Here is a 21999-nt window from a genome sequence, read left to right on the forward strand (position 1 = left end):
TTGCTTTAGAATAGAAAGGCCATGTGGTACTACAGAAAGAGACCAAAATTCAGTCTTAGAAGACTCCAAATGACAGTCCCAGCTCTACAACTTATTAAATAAAGGCAGCCCTCTATGAGCCCTTCTAAAATGTAGAAATAATGGTAACTACCACAATAATTTTGTGACAAATACATGTGAACGTGACACTACACATGAAAGCACTTTGTAAACTAGAGAATACCTACTATACTATGAAGTCAGCTCATTTCAGATGGCTGTTTTCCAACTTACAGCAATCCCTCCCCCAACCTGTAATTATAAGTATGCTCCCACCTGTCCATAAATAGAAAATTTGTAGAGTAGTGGGTCTCAGATTTTAACATACATCACAATCACCTGGAGGACTTGTTAAAACATAGTCCGCTGGGCCCCACCCCCAGAATTTTTGATTCAGTAGGCCTCAGGTAGAGCCCAAGAATTTGCATTTCTAACAAGTTCCCAGGTAACACTGGTGCTGCTAATCTGGAGACCTCCTTCTTAGAACCACTGTTATAAGGAAAACTTCAGCCACTTTGCAAATAGAACTTATAGAAGCTTACTGTGATTCTACCTAACTGCAGAGTAAATTCCTAGGAGAAAAACTAAGCTTTAAAAAAGTATTGTGAATAAAAAATTACTCTTCCCATACTATGGATGTCCTCATCTTATGAAATAAACATGTGCAAGCAAAGTTGGTTGTAAAGAAAATTTCTTTACAGCAAACTTTATATTCCATCTTAATCTCAAACTGACTTGCATTTAAAAAACAAAAACTACTTCTATCAGGCTGGCCAGCTTGGTTCAGTTGGTTAGAGCACGACAAAGGTCAAAGGGAGGGTTTGAATCCCCATACCAGCCAGCCACCAAAAACACACATACACACAATTTCCAGTAGAAAAGAATCCCCTCATATGGGGTTAAAAAGCTTTTAGTAAAAAAAAAAATAGATTCAGATAGTTGCCAGTCTAGCATCATGATAGATGTTTAAAGTATCAAGAACCAGGAGTTTCAGTCAAGATGGCAGAATAGATGGTCCCCAGCATCACTCTCTCCCACAAATCAACCAATTTACAACTACAACAACAATTTACAACAACAGTCAAGGTGGGGCTGCTAGAGCTCAGGGGAAGAGGAGGAGAGACCTACGGAGTTCATGAAGGTGGGAGAAGCCACAATGAGAGAAAGAAGAAACTGCTCAGAGCATTTCGGGCCATTGCTGCTTTAAGGTTGGAGCTGCTGAGCGCATGGAGCAGGAGCCAGCAAAAGCTGCAGCTGTGCCCTTCAGATGAAGTTGCTTGGAGGCGGGCAGGGGAGAAGAAGGCCTTGGCCCCCAGGACAGCAAGACCACTAATAGGGTTCCTATGGACCCACCCAGGAGTGAGGAGCCACAACAACTGAAGAAACGTAGAAATTTAGAGGCCAGTGAGTCATTGCAAGGGACTGGAGCATGGCCCGTCCCATGGGAAATGTTTGTAGCACAGTTTGTGGGGGAGACGAGTCCACCTGGGGAACACTGGGGCACAGCAAGGATAGTGAATCCACCCCCAAATCAGCACAGGACCACTCATAGGAGGCTGGTCAGAAATATACAATTGCATGGGGTGCAGTTTGATGAAAAGATTCAGGCCCAGATCAGAGTTTCTACACAACCCAGGTGCACAGGTCTCTGGAGAACCAGAAGTACCTATAAGGTCGACCATTAAATCCTGAGCTGCACAAAAAGCCTTCCCTAGGGAAACAGCAGCAAAGCAGCAATTTAGCTAAACCACACAGCTCAAGTACTGGTCCCCATAGGAAGTTCCCCCATTTTAGAAATAAGCAAAGGACAAAAAATTAGTTCCAGACCAGGCACACCACCAGCACCTTGGGGCCTACCAGGGGATCTGAGGCATGGAGCAGGGAACCAGACCACCCTCCCACAGATGGGCACAGTTCCAGCGCCTTGGGGCCAGTACTTCCTGTGGGGACCAGTACTTGAGCTGTGTGGTTTAGCTCCGGTCCCTTGCAATGACTCACTGGCCTCTGAATGGCTCCGTTTTTTCAGTTGTTGTGGGTCCTCGCTCCTGTGTGGGTCCAAGGGAACCCTATTAGTGGTCTTGCTGTCCTGGGAGCCACCAAGGTCCTCTTCTCCCCTGCCACCTCCTCTTCATGTGCCAAGTTGTAGGAGTGGGGGTCTGGTCCCTGGCTCCTACACCAGTGCCTTGGGGCCTGCCAGGAGACCTAAGGCACAAAGCCAGGGACCGGACCCCTCACTTACAACCAGGCACACTGCCAGCGCCTCGGGGCCTGCCCAGGGACCCGAACCACAGAGCCAGGGACCAGAACCCCTTCCCACAACCAGGCACACTGCCAGCACCAAGGAGCATGCCAAAAACATCACCTACTGTGTGGGTGGCCCACCATAGCCACCACAGTAACAACAGCTGTTGCAAAAGTGGCTCAACATTGCAACTACCATGCAGATGGTCCACCAGCTACCGGAGTGCACTGACACAAGGAGAGTCACTAGCAGCATCCAAAGAAAAAAAGAGGAGGTCTCTCTCCACAAAGCCCATTCCAGAGTGACAGAAGAAGCATCTGTTCTACAATAATATTGGGGGATCTGAACACACCTCTCAGCACTGGACAGATCATCTAGGCAACAAATCAACAGAGTAACCATTACTCTTTCAGAGGGAGAGAAGAAATCTCGGGTAATTAGAGGTGGGAGAGGGGAGGGAGAGGGAGATGGGGAGAGATTGGACAAGGGGCATAAAGAATAAGTACAATTTGTAACAATATATATACTATTAATATTGATTTGATCAACATATGTCAACATTAACCCCCAAAATAGGTATAATCAATTATGATTCAATAAAAATTTTTTAAAAATAAAAGTATCAAGAACCACAATTTATTCAGTGTTTATGATGTACCATGTAATGTTCAAAGTACTTTACATATGTTAAGTCATTTACTTCTTACCATAACCCATGAAGTAGATACTATCATTATCATCTTCATTTTACATAAAGTGGTCAAGAAAGGTGCCCTAAGTCATATAGCTAGTAAATGGCAGAGGTGGGATTCAAACACTGGCAGTTTGGCTCTAAAGTCCACAGTCTTAACCAAAAACTATATTGCATGATGGATGGCCTTTTAAAACTCTGCCCAGGTCACAAAATTTTAACTCCATAATCTTTCTTCTCATTGGCTCTCCTTTATGTATATACCTTCCATTTCTATGTAGGCCATATGATCAAGCTTGGAGCTACTCTCAAAACACATTCATAGTTACAGTCCTACATGTAACTATTAAATATGGCATGTATTCAACATGAACAGTACCAAAACTGAGAAGGGGTGATAAACAGTAAACAAACTAAAACCTCACTGATTTACTCTACTTTGAAGATGTTCTGTATAACATATAGATTTACTAATGAAACACTTTTTAACTTTCAGCATATTTTAAAAATATAATACAGAGTTTCAAGATGGCGGCGGCTGCGGCGGCTGGCGCGGAGTAGCTGAGGTGGAAAAGGTGGCCACTGGGCCTCAGGCAGCCGGGAAACTTGTGGACCTTTCTCTGGCCATCTCTTAAGGGAGGACTGCTGCTGCTGGCCGGTCGTGGGGGCTCAACGCCACTTTGCCCCCGGCAGGAGAGGCTGCCTCATTTACAGGCAACAGCTTTGAAGTGTGGAGCAGGAAAAGAACTGATTCTTAGCTGCAAAAGTGAGTCTTGAAACAGGGAACACGGCGCCAGGGCTGCTGTGGATGCAGCCAGGATCCCGGAGGCGGGGGCCGCACTGAAGGCGGCCAGCTGCCCTATCCAGGATTCGAGGTTTCAGGCCGGCATTAAAGAAGACTCCTGGGAGCGCCCGAGCGGCGCCGCGACTGAACAGCCCGAGGCGGCAGCGCCAAGAACACGGAAGGCAACAAACCAGAGACAGAGCGAGCGCCCGACCTGGCACAGCACTGTGAGTGATCCCTGGCAAAGCTCTGTTCGGGGGGTGGATGCCCACGCGGCTCCCCGCCTGCACCACCAGGCCACTCACTGCCCCGGTGCTGCCTCCATTTTCCCAGGTGCGGGCAGCTCCGCCCTGCTCGGCCATCACTGAGCCCATTTGCTTGGCCTGGCGCGGGGCTTTCCGGACCCTGCGGGCCGACCTCCTCTCCCACTCCCTCCACGGTTCTCTGGCAGGGCTGGGGGTGTGGGGCGTCCCGACCAGTTTTGGGAGGGCTAGGAAGTACGGGCGGGCCGACTGTCACTCCACCACACCCTGGACTCCGGCCCCGGTAAACTTCCTGTTACTGGGAGGCAGATACCATCTCTGCGACCACCAGTTTGGAAAAAAGCCTAACGAATTTCTGGTTGGGAATAGTGTGGTAGGAGAGTTCCCAGGTCTGCTTGAACCTGCCGGAGAGCAGGCTGCAGGCGGGCACTAGACTCGGTTTATACCGGGGGGATACAAAGGTGAACAAGACCCGAGAAAGATCTACACAGTGCTACAAAGGCACCCAGAGAGACTGGTCGTCTGTGCCTAGCAGAAACCTGGTAGACTTCCTGGGCGAGGCGGTGCTGAGCAGAGTCTTGAAGGCCCAGCTGATAGACGAGGGGTGCAGAAGACACGCCCCAACCCAGCACAGTGTGCACAGAGGGGGGAGACGTGCGGCCAGGGAGGCGGAGACTCGACAGAAACCACACACCCGGTGGGGTCGCCACTGCACGATCTAACAGCCTGGGCCAGAGCACACTGAACGGGGAGAAGTCCTGTACAGAAAGTGAAAGCTCAACAGAGATCACACACCCTGTGGTACGTGATCCACCAGCCCAGCAGAGTACAAGCTGACCAGAAAGGTGGATCCCCGGAGAAGCCCAAGACCCGAGGCAACCACACACACAAGACACTAGAGGCCAACTGAGCAGTCACGGCGGGAGCCATACCAAATTGGCAACCACAGCAACATCCTAGTTAGTCATTAGTCTTAAACCGGTGGACTGTGAAACCCCCTGCCACAATGAATAAACACCAAAAAAAAGACACCAGAAATACAAAAAATCAAGAAAGTACACCACCAAAAGTTAATAAATCTCATACTCTAGATCCTATAGAACAAGAAGCCCTTGAAATAACTGATAAGGAATTTCGAGTGATAATTCTAAGGAAACTGAATGAGATACAAGAAAACTCAGCTAGACATCATGATGAAATGAGGAAAAGTATACAGGATCTGAAAGAGGAAATATACAAGGAAATCAATGTCCTGAAAAAAAATGTAGCAGAACTTGCTGAACTGAAGAAGTTATTCAGCGAAATAAAAAACACAACGGAGAGTTTAACCAGCAGGCTTGTCGAAGTTGAAGAGAGAACCTCTGAACTTGAAGATGGGCTGTTTGAAATAACACAAGCAGACAAAAAGAAAGAAAAAAGAATCAAGGACATGGAAGAAAATCTGAGAGAGATATCAGACAACCTCAAGCGCTCAAATATCCGAGTCATGGGTATTCCAGAAGGGGAGGAAAATGGAGATTCCATTGAAAACATATTCAACAAAATAGTGGCAGAAAACTTCCCAGGTATAGGAAAAATCACAGATCTTCAGATCCAGGAAGCTCAACGATCTCCAAACGTATTCAACCCAAAAAGGCCTTCTCCAAGACATGTCATAGTCAAATTGGCAAAACTCAGAGACAAAGAGAGAATCTTAAAAGCTGCAAGAGAGAAGCGTCAAATCACCTATAAGGGAGCCCCAATCAGGTTAACATCAGACTTTTCATCACAAACCCTAAAAGCTAGAAAGGAATGGGATGATATTTTCAAAATACTAAAAGACAAAGATTGCCAGCCAAGAATACTCTACCCTGCAAGGCTATCCTTCCGAAATGAGGGGCAAATAGTATATTTCTCAGACAAACAAAAACTGCGGGAGTTCACTACCACAAGACCACCCTTACAAGAAATCCTCAAGGGAGTACTGGGTTTGGTTCCTGAAAAATAACTACCACTGCCATAAAAACCTAAGAAAAATCTAAACCCGCTAGTACAATAAAAATGGCATTCATGAAGAGAAAACAAGCTAACAAAAACACTATCTACAACCTAAGGAACCAACAAACAAAGAAACCAAACAGTAAATCAGAAAGCAAGGAACAAAAGACACCTAAGACAACCAAACAACCAATAAAATGCTAAGAATAAATCAACACCTTTCAATAACAACTCTTAATGTTAAAGGCTTAAATTCCCCAATTAAAAGACACAGACTGGCTGACTGGATCAAAAAGCAGGACCCAACTATATGCTGCCTACAAGAGACCCACCTCACCCATAAAGATTCACACAGACTAAGAGTAAAAGGATGGAAAAAGATTTACCATGCAAACAGAAAAGAAAAACGAGCTGGAGTGGCTATTCTTATATCTGACAAAATAGACTTTAAACTAAAAACCATAAAAAGAGACAATGAGGGACACTACTTAATGATAAAAGGACTGATCCATCAAGAAGACATAACAATCATAAATATGTACGCACCCAATGTTGGAGCAGCCAGATTTATAAAACAAACTCTATTAGACCTAAAGAAGGAAATAGACACTAATACCATAATAGCAGGGGACCTGAACACTCCACTGTCAATATTAGACAGATCATCTAGGCAAAGAATCAGTAGAGAAACACAAGATCTAAACAAGACTCTAGACCAATTGGAATTGGCAGATATCTACAGAACATTCCACCCAACAACCTCAGAATATTCATTCTTCTCATCAGCACATGGATCATTCTCCAAGATAGATCACATATTAGGTCACAAATCAAGTCTCAATAAATTCAAAAAAATTGGAATTATCCCATGTATCTTCTCAGACCACAATGGATTAAAACTAGAAATTAATAACAAACAAAACTCTGGAAACTATACAAACACATGGAAATTAAACAGCATTCTACTTAATGACATATGGGTCCAAGAAGAAATCAAGCAGGAAATCAAAAAGTTTATTGAAACTAATGAAAACAATGATACATCATACCAAAACCTGTGGGATACTGCAAAAGCAGTATTGAGGGGAAAATTTATTGCATTAAATGCTCACTTCAGAAGAATGGAAAGATGGCAAGTGAACAACCTAACACTTCACCTTAAAGAACTAGAAAAACAAGAACAATCCAATCCTAAAGTTAGCAGACGGAAAGAAATCATTAAGATCAGAGCAGAACTGAATGAAATTGAAAACCAAAAAACAATTCAAAAGATCAACGAATCAAAAAGTTGGTTTTTTGAAAAGATAAATAAAATTGACAAACCATTAGCATGGCTAACAAAAAAAAGGAGAGAGAAGACTCAAATAACAAAAATTAGAAATGAAAAAGGCGATATTACAACTGATTCATCTGAAATACAAGGAATCATTCGAGACTACTATAAACATCTATACGCCAACAAATTTGAAAATCTGGAGGAAATGGATAAATTTCTGGACACACACAACCTCCCAAAACTGAACCGTGAAGACGTAGAAAATTTGAACAGACCAATAACAATAAAGGAGATTGAAGCTGTTATCAGAAGGCTCCCAACAAAGAAAAGCCCAGGACCAGATGGATTCACAGCAGAATTTTACCAAACATTCAAAGAGGAATTGACACCGATTCTTTACAAACTATTCCAAAAGATTGAAACGGACGCAAATCTCCCAAACTCATTCTATGAAGCAAACATCATCCTGATACCAAAACCAGGTAAAGATATAACCAAAAAAGAAAACTACAGGCCGATATCCTTGATGAATATAGATGCAAAAATCCTCACTAAAATACTAGCAAACAGAATACAGCAACACATACGAAAAATTATTCATCACGATCAAGTGGGATTCATCCCAGGGATGCAAGGTTGGTTCAACATACGCAAATCAATAAATGTGATACACCATATTAATAAACTCAAACACAAGGACCATATGATCATCTCTATAGATGCTGAAAAAGCATTTGATAAAGTTCAGCACTCATTCATGACAAAGACCCTCTATAAGTTAGGTATAGAGGGAATGTATCTCAACATAATTAAAGCCATATATGCCAAACCCACTGCCAATATCATCCTGAATGGGGAAAAGCTGAAAGCTTTTCCTTTAAGAACAGGCACTAGACAAGGATGCCCACTCTCACCACTCCTATTCAACATAGTGTTGGAAGTACTAGCCAGAGCAATCAGAGAAGAGAAGGAAATAAAGGGCATCCAGATTGGAAAAGATGAAGTCAAACTGTCCCTGTTTGCAGATGACATGATCCTATATATCGAACAGCCTAAAACCTCTACAAAAAAACTGTTGGAATTGATAAATGATTTCAGCACAGTAGCAGGATACAAAATCAACACACAAAAATCAGTAGCATTTCTTTTCTCCAATAGTGAACATGCAGAAGGAGAAATCAAGAAAGCCTGCCCATTTACAATAGCCACCAAAAAAATAAAATACTTAGGAATAGAGTTAACCAAGGAGGTGAAAAATCTCTATAATGAGAACTACAAACCACTGCTGAGAGAAATTAGAGAGGATACAAGAAGATGGAAAGATATCCCATGCTCTTGGATTGGAAGAATCAACATAGTGAAAATGTCCATACTACCCAAAGTGATATACAAATTCAATGCAATCCCCATCAAAATTCCAAAGACATTTTTCTCAGAAATGGAAAAAACTATTCAGACATTTATATGGAACAATAAAAGACCACGAATAGCCAAAGCAATGCTCAGCAAAAAAAATAAAGCTGGAGGCATAACACTACCTGACTTTAAGCTATACTACAAAGCTATAATAACCAAAACAGTATGGTACTGGCATAAAAACAGACACACTGACCAATGGAATAGAATAGAGAATCCAGAAATCAACCCTCACACTTACTGCCATCTGATCTTTGACAAAGGCACCAAGCCTATTCACTGGGGAAGGGACTGCCTCTTCAGCAAGTGGTGCTGGGATAACTGGATATCGTTATGCAGGAGAATGAAACTAGATCCATACCTCTCACCATATACTAAAATCAACTCAAAATGGATTAAGGATTTAAATATACACCCTGAGACAATAAAACTTCTTAAAGAAAACATAGGGGAAACACTTCAGGAAATAGGACTGGGCACAGACTTCATGAATACGACCCCAAAAGCACGGGCAACCAAAGGAAAAATAAACAAATGGGATTATATCAAACTAAAAAGCTTCTGCACAGCAAAAGAAACAATTAAAAGAGTTAAAAGACAACCAACAGAGTGGGAGAAAATATTTGCAAAATATACATCTGACAAAGGATTAATATCCAGAATATATAAGGAACTCAAACAACTTTACAAGAAGAAAACAAGCAACCCAATTAAAAAATGGGCAAAAGAGCTAAGTAGGCATTTCTCTAAGGAAGATATCCAAATGGCCAACAGACATATGAAAAAATGCTCAACATCACTCAGCATCCGGGAAATGCAAATCAAAACCACATTGAGATACCATCTAACCCCAGTTAGGATGGCTAAAATCCAAAAGACTATGAACGATAAATGCTGGCGAGGCTGCAGAGAAAAAGGAACTCTCATACATTGTTGGTGGGACTGCAAAATGGTGCAGCCTCTATGGAAAATGGTATGGAGGTTCCTTAAACAATTGCAAATAGATCTACCATACGACCCAGCCATCCCACTGCTGGGAATCTACCCAGAGGAATGGAAATCATCAAGTCGAAGGTATACCTGTTCCCCAATGTTCATCGCAGCACTCTTTACAATAGCCAAGAGTTGGAACCAGCCCAAATGCCCATCATCAGATGAGTGGATACGGAAAATGTGGTACATCTACACAATGGAATACTACTCAGCTATAAAAACGAATGAAATACTGCCATTTGCAACAACATGGATGGACCTCGAGAGAATTATATTAAGTGAAACAAGTCAGGCACAGAAAGAGAAATACCACATGTTCTCACTTATTGGTGGGAGCTAAAAATTAATATATAAATTCACACACACACATGCACACATACACACACAAACCGGGGGGGGGGGGGGAAGAAGATATAACAACCACAATTATTTGAAGTTGATACAACAAACAAACAGAAAGGACATGGTTGGGGGGGAGGGGGGGAGGGAGAAGGGAGGGAGGTTTTGGTGATGGGGAGCATTAATCAGCTACAATGTATATCGACAAAATAAAATTTAAAAAAAAAAATAAAAATAAAATAAATAAATAAATAAATAAATAAATAAATAAATATATATAATACAAAGTAAGGACAAATTAAAATCCATCTCCTTAGCTATAAACCAGGCCAAGGCTGGATGTAAGGAGAAGGTTAATGGGATACTGACAGCTCTCAATCTAATCTCATTAAGATCCTACATAAACTATGCACAATATAAACAGAAATAAAACAGAGAGAGAGGAAGAGGGGCATTATCTTGTTCAAGGAGTCCACACAGAGTCCTGGAAGTTAGAAAAAGAAGGAAAGGTTGAAGAGAAATCCTGGCAGAGCCATGTTTGGCCTATGTCTGCCCTCTCTTACATTCAGAGATTAACAGGTCAGGTAGGGACATTACTGACGTCCAGAGAGAAGTAATTTGCTCAAGATCACACAGCAAGTTAGTGGTAGAAGGAAGATTTATACCTAGGTCTATATTTTCTATCCACTTATACCTTTAGACACTTTTAGAAGATCACTCTGATTTCTCCACTGCTGGTGCTTCAGCCCCTCTTCACCCAACACACTCTAAGACTACATATAAGAGTAACCCCTGCATAAACCCTATTGCCTTGAAGCACTGTAGCATGTAATGGGGTCTGAAGAAAGGCAGAGACTGTCCTCAAATCATTTTTACAAGATTTTCTGCTGGGTCTCCTAGGAAGCAGCATGATGAGAGTCACTCTTGAACTGAAATAAAAAGACCCATCCACAAGAAGCTCACCTCTCAACATTTTACAGCATTTGAGAAAAGAGATGCACAGTCCCCCTGGAATTGGGTTTCAGACCACTCCCCTGGATCTCAAACCACTCCCCTAGGACTCAAGTGCCACCTCTGAGTCCTGAGCTGCTGAGGCATAGCATCTATAGCACCTACTTTGGGGACCAGCAGGTGGAGATTGAGACTGAAGGGGCAGCTCACTGGCTGAGCTCAGTAAAAAGGAGTTTATCCCTTGAATGACCTCCCACTGGAGGAGCTAGAGAGCACTGAATGTATTTGAATGTATTTGGTGCATGTGATAGAATTTAACCAATGAGCATGCTCTAAAAGAGACCAACTGAGCATGTGCAAGACTAGGTTAAATAAGAGGGAACCATTCCCTTAACTGAATATTCATTAGATATCATGAATATGTATGAGACAGTGAAACTATAAAAGTGGAATCCCAGCAGAAGGCAGGGCTGCTGTTCATTCTCTCTAGAGCTAGCCCTGAACTTCACCTGAGGCAGTATTTCTTTCTTATTGTATCAAACTTGCCTTTGGCAGGCTGTTGTTCACTCTAGAGCCAGCCTGTACTTTGTTCTGTGAATGTGTATTTCTTACTTTTGTATTAAACTTGGTGTGGGCCCTGCTCTGTCTCTGGAGCTAGGCTGTACTTTGTGAAGTCTTATGCTCTTATCCATTACATTAAACCTGCTTTCACTTTCTATTGTGACTCTACTCTTGAATTCTTTCCTGCAGGAGAGTCTAGAACCTGGTAAGAGGATAGGGTGGGTTGAGGCCGGCCATCAGGCTTCGCCAGACCCTCTCCTCCGGTATCATGTTCACTGGAAAAAATCCTAGAAAAGAGCTTTACAATGTATTTTAACAATACAAGCAGGACTTTTGAGATGCTGAAAATGTTTTACTTCTTGTTCCTTACAGAAGAAGGGAGAGGGGACAAGGAGGAAGCTAAAAGCTATAGAGGCAATTCTCTTTTCTTCCTCCCCCACTGTGATGTCATTTTGCCTAAATGAGTCCAGTGTTGAGAAATGTCCTCTTTCCTCCCCCAACTATCCTCAGCATCAAATCATGCAAAAGTGCAGTTGTCCCAGGAGTTGGGTCCCTAGACTGAAAGATACCCTGGGCTAACTGTCACAAGCAAACCCTAGAAAGCCCAAGGTACTAAAGAGGAAAGAGAGTATCGCACATCTAAGGTTGAAGCTGGGACATGACTCCCATGCACAACACACAATGCACACTCAGTTAACATTGACTGAATAAATGAATATAAAATCTACAGACTGAATCCAGAATATTCACAATAAATATGTGTTGAATAAAATTAAATTATGGCTGTTCTCTAGGTTTGCTCTAAATTCTGCCTGCATTAATTTCCACATATTTGATCTTCAGCCAAGATGAACATCACCAGGTCAGTATCTTCCACAGAGCAATGTTTCCATATTCTTAATGTGTTCATGAGGGCTCTTTACCACTTTTTTATAATAAGTCCAGTCAGGCAGCACTCTGAGAGATAGTCAAATAAGACAAAGCCGCTTCATGTTGTTTGAGTTGCTAGTACTTATACATATATATATATATATATATATATATATATATATATATATATATATATATAAAGCCTGGAGGATAGAGCTTCTGTTTTTAATATTCATTCCTGCCTATGTAGAAAAAGTTTTCCTGCAACCATGCTGCTAGGAGCAAATTTCCTGTTTTTAACATTGTTTAGTCTGAATGGGTCTCTTGAGATCATTCTTAATGCTGGAGAAGCAAGTGAGCTGAGCCACAAAGACAGTTCCAGTTTCATGGTTGGGCTCAGCTGGCCCAGGTGAAGCCCATATCATTCTCAGCAATCCAAGGTCTGGTTAAAGAGATTAGTTTCATGTTGATCTGAACAGCATCTGCCTCATACATCCCAGTGGCATGGTACCTTCTGTCTGTGAGTCACACTTCCCTCCCCCAGTCCTAAAAACTAACTTGTAGAAGGGAAGTGCTATATATTAGAGGCACAAGATCTCTAACCACACTATTCTTGTGGCTCTTCTCCCACCTCGACCCTTCATATCAAGTCATTTCAACCAAGTAAACAAAACCTGACTCCAACCATAGCCAATATCCCTGGAACAAAGGTACTTCTCAAGGTTGTCTCAGCCACTTACCAAAGTGCATGCAAAAGACAAAAAATAAGGTGATGCAAGAGAGACCTGAGGCAGGTGAGCACTCAGTGCAACAATTACTTGCAAGTTTGTTTTTTTTTTTTACAACTAATTACAACTAAGACATATACTGACACACCCTGGATGGTCACTCAGAAACTTGGGGCTGGTTTTTTTTTTTTTTTTTTTTGGCAGCTGGCCAGGACAGGGAACCAAACCCTTGAACTTGGTGTTACAAGGATGTGCTCTAACCAAGGGGGTTGATTTTCAATGAAGCATACTTAGTAAGTCTCTAAAAATGCGAATGGAGCTGACAAATGCCTAAAATTTTATCCTCTCTGCTGTATAAGTACTTCTATGTAGAAGATACTGATCCTTGCTGGAAAATAAATATTTTGAAATTAAAGCACGTGGAATTTAGGATAAACCTATAAAACAATATATGATTTAGTTCATTTCAAAACATATATTAAAATTCTTCTGGATTCAGTCTACATGTCCTGTATTCATTCTACATGTCCTATATTCATTCTTTTCCTTCCTAATATGAAATTAGACTCCCTAGGGTATTTCATAGATGAGAAAGAAACTACTCAGAAAGAGAAATACCAGGAAATGCTTTGTTATTTTGGGAAGGAAAAGGAACACAATGGCTACAGGTTTAGTGTACAGACCCCAGACTCCTTCATGTGCACCTCTGGTTACATTTTATCACTTTTAAAGTACACTTCAGAACCTGGCCCCTGGGTCAGAATAGGTGAAATAAAGCATCCATCTGTTAAGTGTGAGCTATTTTTTCTGTTTCAGAGAGTAGATGGGTCAATTAGGGCTATTCAGAGAATTCAAAACAAAACTCTCTGACTGTACCTGTAGACAAGCACTTGCTCTTAAACTAAAAACAGGTAGTGTTGTCCACATCTCAGAAAGAGGAGTCAATAGTGAGGCTTGAAAACACATGTTCTTCATTCATGACTCTTGGTCCTTCCCTACAGTAAATGCAAGATTTAATAGTCCAATATTTTCTAATTGTGGGCTAATTCACATCATACTTCAAGTATCTGTGGCAAGCACACAGTAAGAAGAAATGAGTTTGTATTGCAGGTAGCAGGGTGTAAAGGAAAGAGCAAGGGCTTTGGAAGCAGCAGACCTGGGTTTAAATCTGGGCTACACCTCTTAGTAGTATGACTGTGGATATGTTACACAATCTCTGAATCTCAGTTCTCACATGTGTAAAATAGAGATGGTAATAACCCACTTTACAGGATTGTTGTGAAGAGTTAATTCTAATATAAGTACTCAATTCAGTGCATGAAACAGAGAAGGTTCTCAAAAAGTATCATTTATTTTCCCTTCTCATTGAAGCAAGTTGATCATGAGAACATTTTCCATAATTGAGACTTTTCCAAACCCTGACACTGAATCTCCAAATTCCATGGGAATGTTTCCAGATGCTTATGGAAGTAGGAAGTTGTTTCTATTTTCTTAAAATCTCTGATGTGGGAGAAAAGGAAAAGCAATACCAGCCAGAGACCATTACATGTTTGTGCTTTAAATATCACCACAATACCACCACAACACCACCATGAACAAGATGGGGTTAGTTTAATAGGGGAGGAATAGTAAAGAAAGAAAATTAATTAAGGGTTTCCATTCCTCTCAGATCTCTTCTCATCTCAGCAGAACCGCTATCTCAACCAACTGCATAGAAGCTGTATTAATCTTCTTCCTACATCAATTCAGCACATATCCCCGGAAAGCATCTGGATCTTGTCTAACTGACTACCTACAGAGACAAAAGTTGAGCAATGATACAACTGACAAAGGAGTAATCCCACTTCTAAGAAGAGGAGCAAGAAAAATGAGTTTGGGTATGCTCTTCTCTTTACCTCTTCCACTCCTGAGAATCAGCTGTGTAAGGGGCTGTTTGTACAAGCATACAGACAATAATCTTATAGGCCTGAGTCCATCCCTTCTGCCTGTAGACAAACTTCCCAGGGACTCTGCCTTTTACAACTTCAAAATCCAGACTGGGAGATGTCTGGGCACATCTGGTTACAAATTGATTTCAGGCTTCTATTGTGTTCAGCCTGTGGGGGAAGTGAGTATATAAATAGTTCATGCTCCTCTGCCTCACACTTGAAAAATAGGAAACTGTCAACTCTGCCTTTCCTGCAAAAAGAAGAGGTTTTCACTGAAGTTTAAACATCTGAACCCAGCTCCCTCCATAATGATCATATATCAAGTTAATATGTTAAGTAGCCAGCTTCAACCAAATGATTCATATGCCTATCTTATTATAAAACTAAATGGTATCTAGAATGAAACCCAGGAGAGAGCTCCAAGTTAGGATTAGTGAACAATTCATATGATTCTTTGAGAAGTCTTTGATATTTTTGGAAACTCACTGAGCTGTGAGGTTAAATCCATGTATGTGAAATGCCAGCTTCAACTCTTAAGAAGAAATGTCTCTCCCACCTTTGGAAGAGAATCTACAAATTTAAATCCCATCTGATCCTGAATAGAGCAATCATACTGTGAACTAGGTTTTTGACACCCTCCCATCCCCACCCCTCACAAAAAAACCCTACCTCTCCCTTCAAGTTTCTTCAAATGCTTGATTAAAATATTTATTATAATATTTACCACACTGTGGAGTAATTATCTCTTTATGTATCTGTCTCCCTCAAGAACTACTAGTTTTTTTCTTTTTAAATTTATTTATTATTATTATTTTACATTTTAAGATGCTGTTGTGGGGCAGTTAGAGGAGAGAGGAAGAGGGAAACGGGGAGAGAAATAGGGTGGGAGGAGGAGGAAGTAGGGAGGGAGGATGTGGCACGGTGGTTCGGTCATTGTTGGGCTGGATGCAGATGTCACGGAGGTGTGGCCGAAGCCTTCAAAGAACTATTAGTTTTCAAAGGGCAAATACAATATCTAATTCTTATTGGTTATTTCCAGTGCCTAGCACAATTCTTGGCATATTTTAAAGTAAATGTACATCAAATGAATGAATGAACAACGTAGAATATAATTATATATTATACGACCTTAATGAGCTTTCACAAATAAAAGAAACATCAAATTTGATGGTGATTTAAGGGAAAGGTAAAAGAAAAGGGAGTTAACCAAGTAGAAGTAGACAGAAGATACAAAACAAATTGTTACCTCTTTACCCTCACACCCGCTCACAATCTTATTTTTGCTAGAAGCTGAGCTTATATAAATGTATGAAAATCATAGAATAATTACAGCTACCATACTATAATGACCAGCCCTGACTTCAGATCCTGGAAAAGAAAATATGAGGCCAAACCCTTGTCCCAATAAAAGCAGCTCAGAAAGAGCAGCAAGTAGCAGCAAGGATCCATGTTGGATATATCCAAGATCTGTAACTGAAAATGCTCCAAGTGTTTCATAGTAAATTATCAATTTCTCTCTATTTGCCTTTATAGTATAAAGAAAAGTCAACCAGCCATGTTTAGAAGCCACAGCATACTATCATTATGCCTGGCAAAGGCTCTGTGCCTTTGGTTTAGGAGACAAAAACTAAATTAAAATTTGCTCTGGAGTCCATAGGATCATCTCCTGACACCAGACTTAATACTATACGGCTTATGGGATATAAATCAAACACATTCTCCATCTTTGCAGTGTCCAAAATATGACAGCTGAAATAAAGTAAAAGAGTATACAGTCAAGTGCCACACAACAATGTTTTGGTCAATGATGAACCACATATAAAATGGTGGTCCTGTAAGATTATAATGGCTATGCCATATAGTTCAGGGGTGTAGTAGGCTGTACCATCTAGGTTTGTGTAAGTACACTCTATGATGTTTGAACAATGATGAAATTGCCTAACAACACATCTCTTAGAATGTATCCCCATTGTTAAGCGATACATGACTGTACTAACAGACAGAAGGAAAATGACACCAAGTGGAAATATAAATCTACAAAAGGAATGAAGAGCACCAGAACTAGTAACTTCTGTAAAAGATAATTTACTGTTTAAACAAAAATATTAACAACATATCATGGGATTCATAACACGTGTAGATGTAAAATGTACCACCAGATAGCATAACAACTGGAGGGCAGAAATAGAAGTATTCTAATGTATCTTACTTTATATGGAAAGTGGTATATTATGATTTGAATGTGGACTGTAATAAGTTAAAAACATATATCCTAGGACTGGCTTGTTAGTTCAGTTGGTTAGAACATGGTGCTGATAACACCAAGGTCCTGGGTTCGAGCCCTAAACCAGCCAGCTGCAAAAAAAACCAAACAAAAACGAACAAAAAAACCCAAAACATATATCCTAAAGTACCCATTAACACAACAGAGTTAAAGCTAATAAACCAACAAAGAAGATAAAATGGAATGAAAAAATACCCAATCCAAAAAAAGGGCAGAAAAGTACAAAATAGGGAACAAAGAACAGATAGAACAAATAGAAAATAAATAGCAAGATGATTAATAATTACATTAAATGTAAATGGTCTAAATAACCCCAATTAAAAGGCAGAGATAGTCAGATTGGGGGGAAAAAGCAAGACTCAACTACATATATCCTGCCTACAGAAACTCACTGTAAATATAAAGACATAGTTTTTTTTTTTTTTTTTTTGGTTTTGTTTTAAAGATGACCAGTAAGGGAATCTTAACCCTTGACTTGGTGTTGTCAGCACCACACTCACCCAATGAGCTAACCGGCCATCCCTATATGGGATCCAAACCCATGGCTTTGGTGTTATCAGCACCACACTCTCCCAAGAGAGCCACGGGCTGGCCCAAAGATATAGTTTAAAAAGTTCATAGTAGCAAATAAATTATGGTAAACCCATACAGAAGGTTACTACATGACCATCAAAAAAAGATGATCTAGTCTATATATGGATATGGAAATGTCTCCAAGGTATATCAAATGAGCAAAGCAAGGTGCAAAATATTAGGTGTATAATACTATTTTTTTAAAGAAATGAAAATATACAGTTACATGCTTATATTTGCATAAAATTCTCTGGGAATTCAGGTTCAGCATCCCTAATCCAAAAACCCAAAATCTGAAATGCTCCGAAATCCAAACTTTTTGAGCACTAACAAGATGCTCAAAGGAAATGCTCACTGGGACATTTCAGATTTCGAATTAGTAATGCTCAACCTCTTAAGTACCTGCAAATATTCCAAAATCAAAAAAAATATGAAATCCAAAATACTTCTGGTCCCAAACATTTCAGATAGAGGATACTCAACCTGTATATAAAAGAAATTGACAACAGTGGTTACCTCAGCACAGGGGAAGGAGGTAGCAGGGGATAGGAGAGACTTATTTTCACTGTATATCCTTTTATACTGTTTTTTTTCCTGACAGGTATACATATTACCTATTTTTAAAAACTAATAAGTTACATTATTTTTAGAAGAAAAAGGTTTTTATTAAGAATTAAGAGAAGATACTTTCATTGGCAATATATAGGACTCCAAAGAGACAGTGTTTTTCCTGGTATAGACACAACAAAGAAGTAATACTACCAACTGATATTTATTTAATATTTCTAATTTTTTTCCAAAATCCTCCTCTGCCTAATACTTCATTTTATTCTAACAATACTCCTGTGATGTTGGTAGGTGGGGAATTATCACTCTATCTTGAAAAATAAGAAAACAGAGGCGATTAAATCACATAATATATAGCTCTTCAACTAGATGAAAAGTCATCAAGGTTTGCTTGAGAGGGCAGGTATGTAAGTGGTTATGAATCTAACACAGCTTCTTCCTTGAGTCAGCCAGACAGACAAGAAAAATGTCCATCAGGGAAAAATACACATTATACAACCAAAGCAAAAGCATACGTAAGTGGTCCTTGGAAAAAGTAGTCAACAATTCAGAGTTGTATAGATTAAGGTGGAATATATCATGTACCCTAAAATCTTGTTAATAAAAGTGTGCTCCACAGACTAGCAGCATCTTAAGCTCTATCCAGACCTCTTGGGTCTGAATATGCTTCTCTAACTTTAATTATTTTCACATGCATATGATTCACCTGGTGATCTCAAAATGCAGATTTTGATTCAATATGTTTAGGTTGGGTCTGAAACTATGCATTATCAATTTTTTTCTCTGTTTTTTAAAATAGGCTCTAGGCAATGTCCACACTTTGAATAGCAAAGCAGAAAAATCCCAGGCTCTCTGTGTTCCCAAAGAGCAGAAAACATGTCCTCTTGCTTTCATGGTAAGGAGAAATCTGGACTTAAAAATCCTTAGTAAAGCTCAACAGGCACTTCCAGAAGAAAAAACCAATAATTTCCTCCTGGGAGGCTATGTTTCTACAAGAAAGAAGCTTTAAATGTTAAAAGCAGAAAATTCTAGTATTCTGAAACAAGAACAGATCTGTATAATGTCCCATGGGTAGCCTCCTGAGGAGAGCAGCAAAGACAGAGATGGTCCCAAGCTCAGGGTCTGGAAAGAATGGAAAGCAGTGGTCTCCAAGCAATGGTGGAGTGGACAGAAAGATGATATGGGCATTATAGCCTATTAGAACATCTAGAAAAGAGAACCTTGAGTGTGACATTAGACTTGCTCAACATCTGATGTGTAGAAAAAGAAATATATCAAGTGAGTTAAAGAAACTAAGAAAAACCCTCTCTCTCTCACACACACACCCCATTTGTTTACCCAGCACCTATTATATGCCAGGCATAGGCTAGATAAATGTTTGAGTAAGAAATGCTTCTATAACACTGCAACCTTGTACCCAGGATACACCACTTCCTGTCCTCAGGTTTAAAATCTTCCTACTCCGCCTCCCTCCCCCACAAATTATCTAAAGGCAAAGTACTCATCCTTCTTTTCTGGCTTCTGGAATGGGAGTGATGACATAATCTGTATCTGTTGGACTCACCCAAGTATCCAGCATGTTCCTGAGACCACTTTGCCACTGTGCCAGAGATTAGCCTCCATATCCCCTAGGAGTCTGGAGCAGCTCAGAGGTAGAATGTGGGAGTCTGGCCTCCTGGAACACTTGGAGAGATGAGCGCAGGGACTACATCCTCTTACCTTCACCCAGACTGGCACCACCTGATGCACTTGAACATACCTTGTACATTTCTGCCTTAGAATCTTTGCTTCTTGGGCCGGCCCGTGGCTCACTCGGGAGAGTGCGGTGCTGAGAACACCAAGGCCCCGGGTTCGGATCCCATATACGGATGGCCGGTTCGCTCACTGGCTGAGCGTGGTGCTCACAACACCAAGTCAAGGGTTAAGATCCCCTTACCAGTCATCTTTAAAAAAAAAAAAAAAAAAAAGAATCTTTGCTTCTTGGATTCTCCTTCTGACTGAAATGACCTCCCCTGAACTCATTCAAGGCAACCTATGGATATGTTATTCCTCTGGATTCCTGAGATGTCTACCATAAGTACCACTCATTTAACACTTGAATGCTTGGTACTATTGATTATTTTTATGTGTCTAAAGCCTGGTAGTCCCAACAAGACTGCAAGCTTTTTGAGGGCAGGGACCACGTCTTCTATCATTCCATATTCCTCACAGCTCTTAACCCTACAGCGTTGCAGACTGTAGCCGCTTCCTAAATGCTGAATGAATGAATGAATGAATGAGTGGTCACTGTGCTAGGGAATGTGGAGTGTTCAAAGATGGATGAGACCTATTCTGCCTTCATTCAGATTAATAAAACAGATAAGTCACGTACCCAAAGAACATTAACTTAATAAACAGAAAGTGTCACAAAAGAGTAACAAGATACTATGAGAATCCAAGGGATGGTGACTTCAAGGAGGAAGTACCATTTTAATTGGGTCTTAAAGAATAAGCAGCATTTTGAATGGTAGGAACTGGAGAGGTGAGATGTATTAATATACAGTACTAAAAAGAGGAGCCAGCATGAGCAAAAGCAGAAAAGCACATGGCATTTTAGGGACGGGCAATAACCTAAATAACTAAGATAGTCTGAGAAGGAAATGAGAAAGGACTAGTCCTGACCAATATTAACAAGTAGTTAAATAATCTGGTATGTGTTTTTATGTACATTTGAAAATTTCTGAAACAGTATGGTTCTGGCACAAAAATGCAAACAGACAGTGGAACAAAATAGTTTTAAAAGAGACCCCAAGTATATATAGAAATTTATTAAACGATAAAAGTTGCTTTTCATATCTGTGTAGAGAGGATGGGTGCTCAATAAATGGTACTGGGAAAATGAGCTATCTATCTAGAAAAAAATCAAAGCTGAAGCCCCACCTCTTTTCTTACACCAAAAAAATTTCAAATGGATCAAATATATAGATATTAAAAAGATAAATACATTGCCATGCCAGGAAAAAAAAAAAGACACAGTGAATATGTTTATAATCTCAGAGTGAAAAAGTCTCTCTAAGCTTAACACACCAGGAAGCCATAGAGAAAGGGTGATAAATATGACTACATTAAAAAAATACACACACATACACTCATAAAAAGAATCAAAACAAAAGTATAAACAGGGAAAATGTTTTCAACATCTATGACAGTGGATCAACTTCCTTAATATGCTAACTCTTCTTAAAAGTAAGTAAGAAAAAGATGATGTCAGGAAGGACATCAAAGAAACTGTATAGAGTGCTTACCTCTACAGAATATATCTGGGGAGGTGTGTGGAAATGCAGGCTTTCTTTACTTTCTATATTATACTCTTTTGTATTGTTTGAATATTTCACAATTAGTGTTCATTGCCTTCACAGCAAAATATTTTAATAAACTAAATAAAGAGTTGACGTTTTGATTTATGCCACTGTCTGCTATCTGTTGAGCACAGAACTAGAGAGAAACCAGTTCCTTTTCTTTCCCCACACTCTCTCTG

At 40.3% G+C, this 21999-nt stretch overlaps 1 protein-coding gene and 1 non-coding gene across 2 annotated transcripts in view; one reads left to right on the plus strand and one right to left on the minus strand.

The window, feature by feature from the left end:
- The window catches only part of STARD9 (StAR related lipid transfer domain containing 9), a 139352-nt gene that overhangs the window by 100450 nt on the left and 16903 nt on the right, over nucleotides 1-21999 (minus strand). The gene's annotated exons all lie outside the window — the stretch shown is intronic.
- TRNAI-GAU (transfer RNA isoleucine (anticodon GAU)) lies at nucleotides 17339-17412 on the plus strand. The gene has a single exon. It is a non-coding gene; the product is annotated as a tRNA-Ile (tRNA).

The sequence above is a fragment of the Cynocephalus volans genome, chromosome 3, assembly GCF_027409185.1.
Source record: "Cynocephalus volans isolate mCynVol1 chromosome 3, mCynVol1.pri, whole genome shotgun sequence".
Classification (NCBI taxonomy): Eukaryota; Metazoa; Chordata; class Mammalia; order Dermoptera; family Cynocephalidae; genus Cynocephalus; species Cynocephalus volans.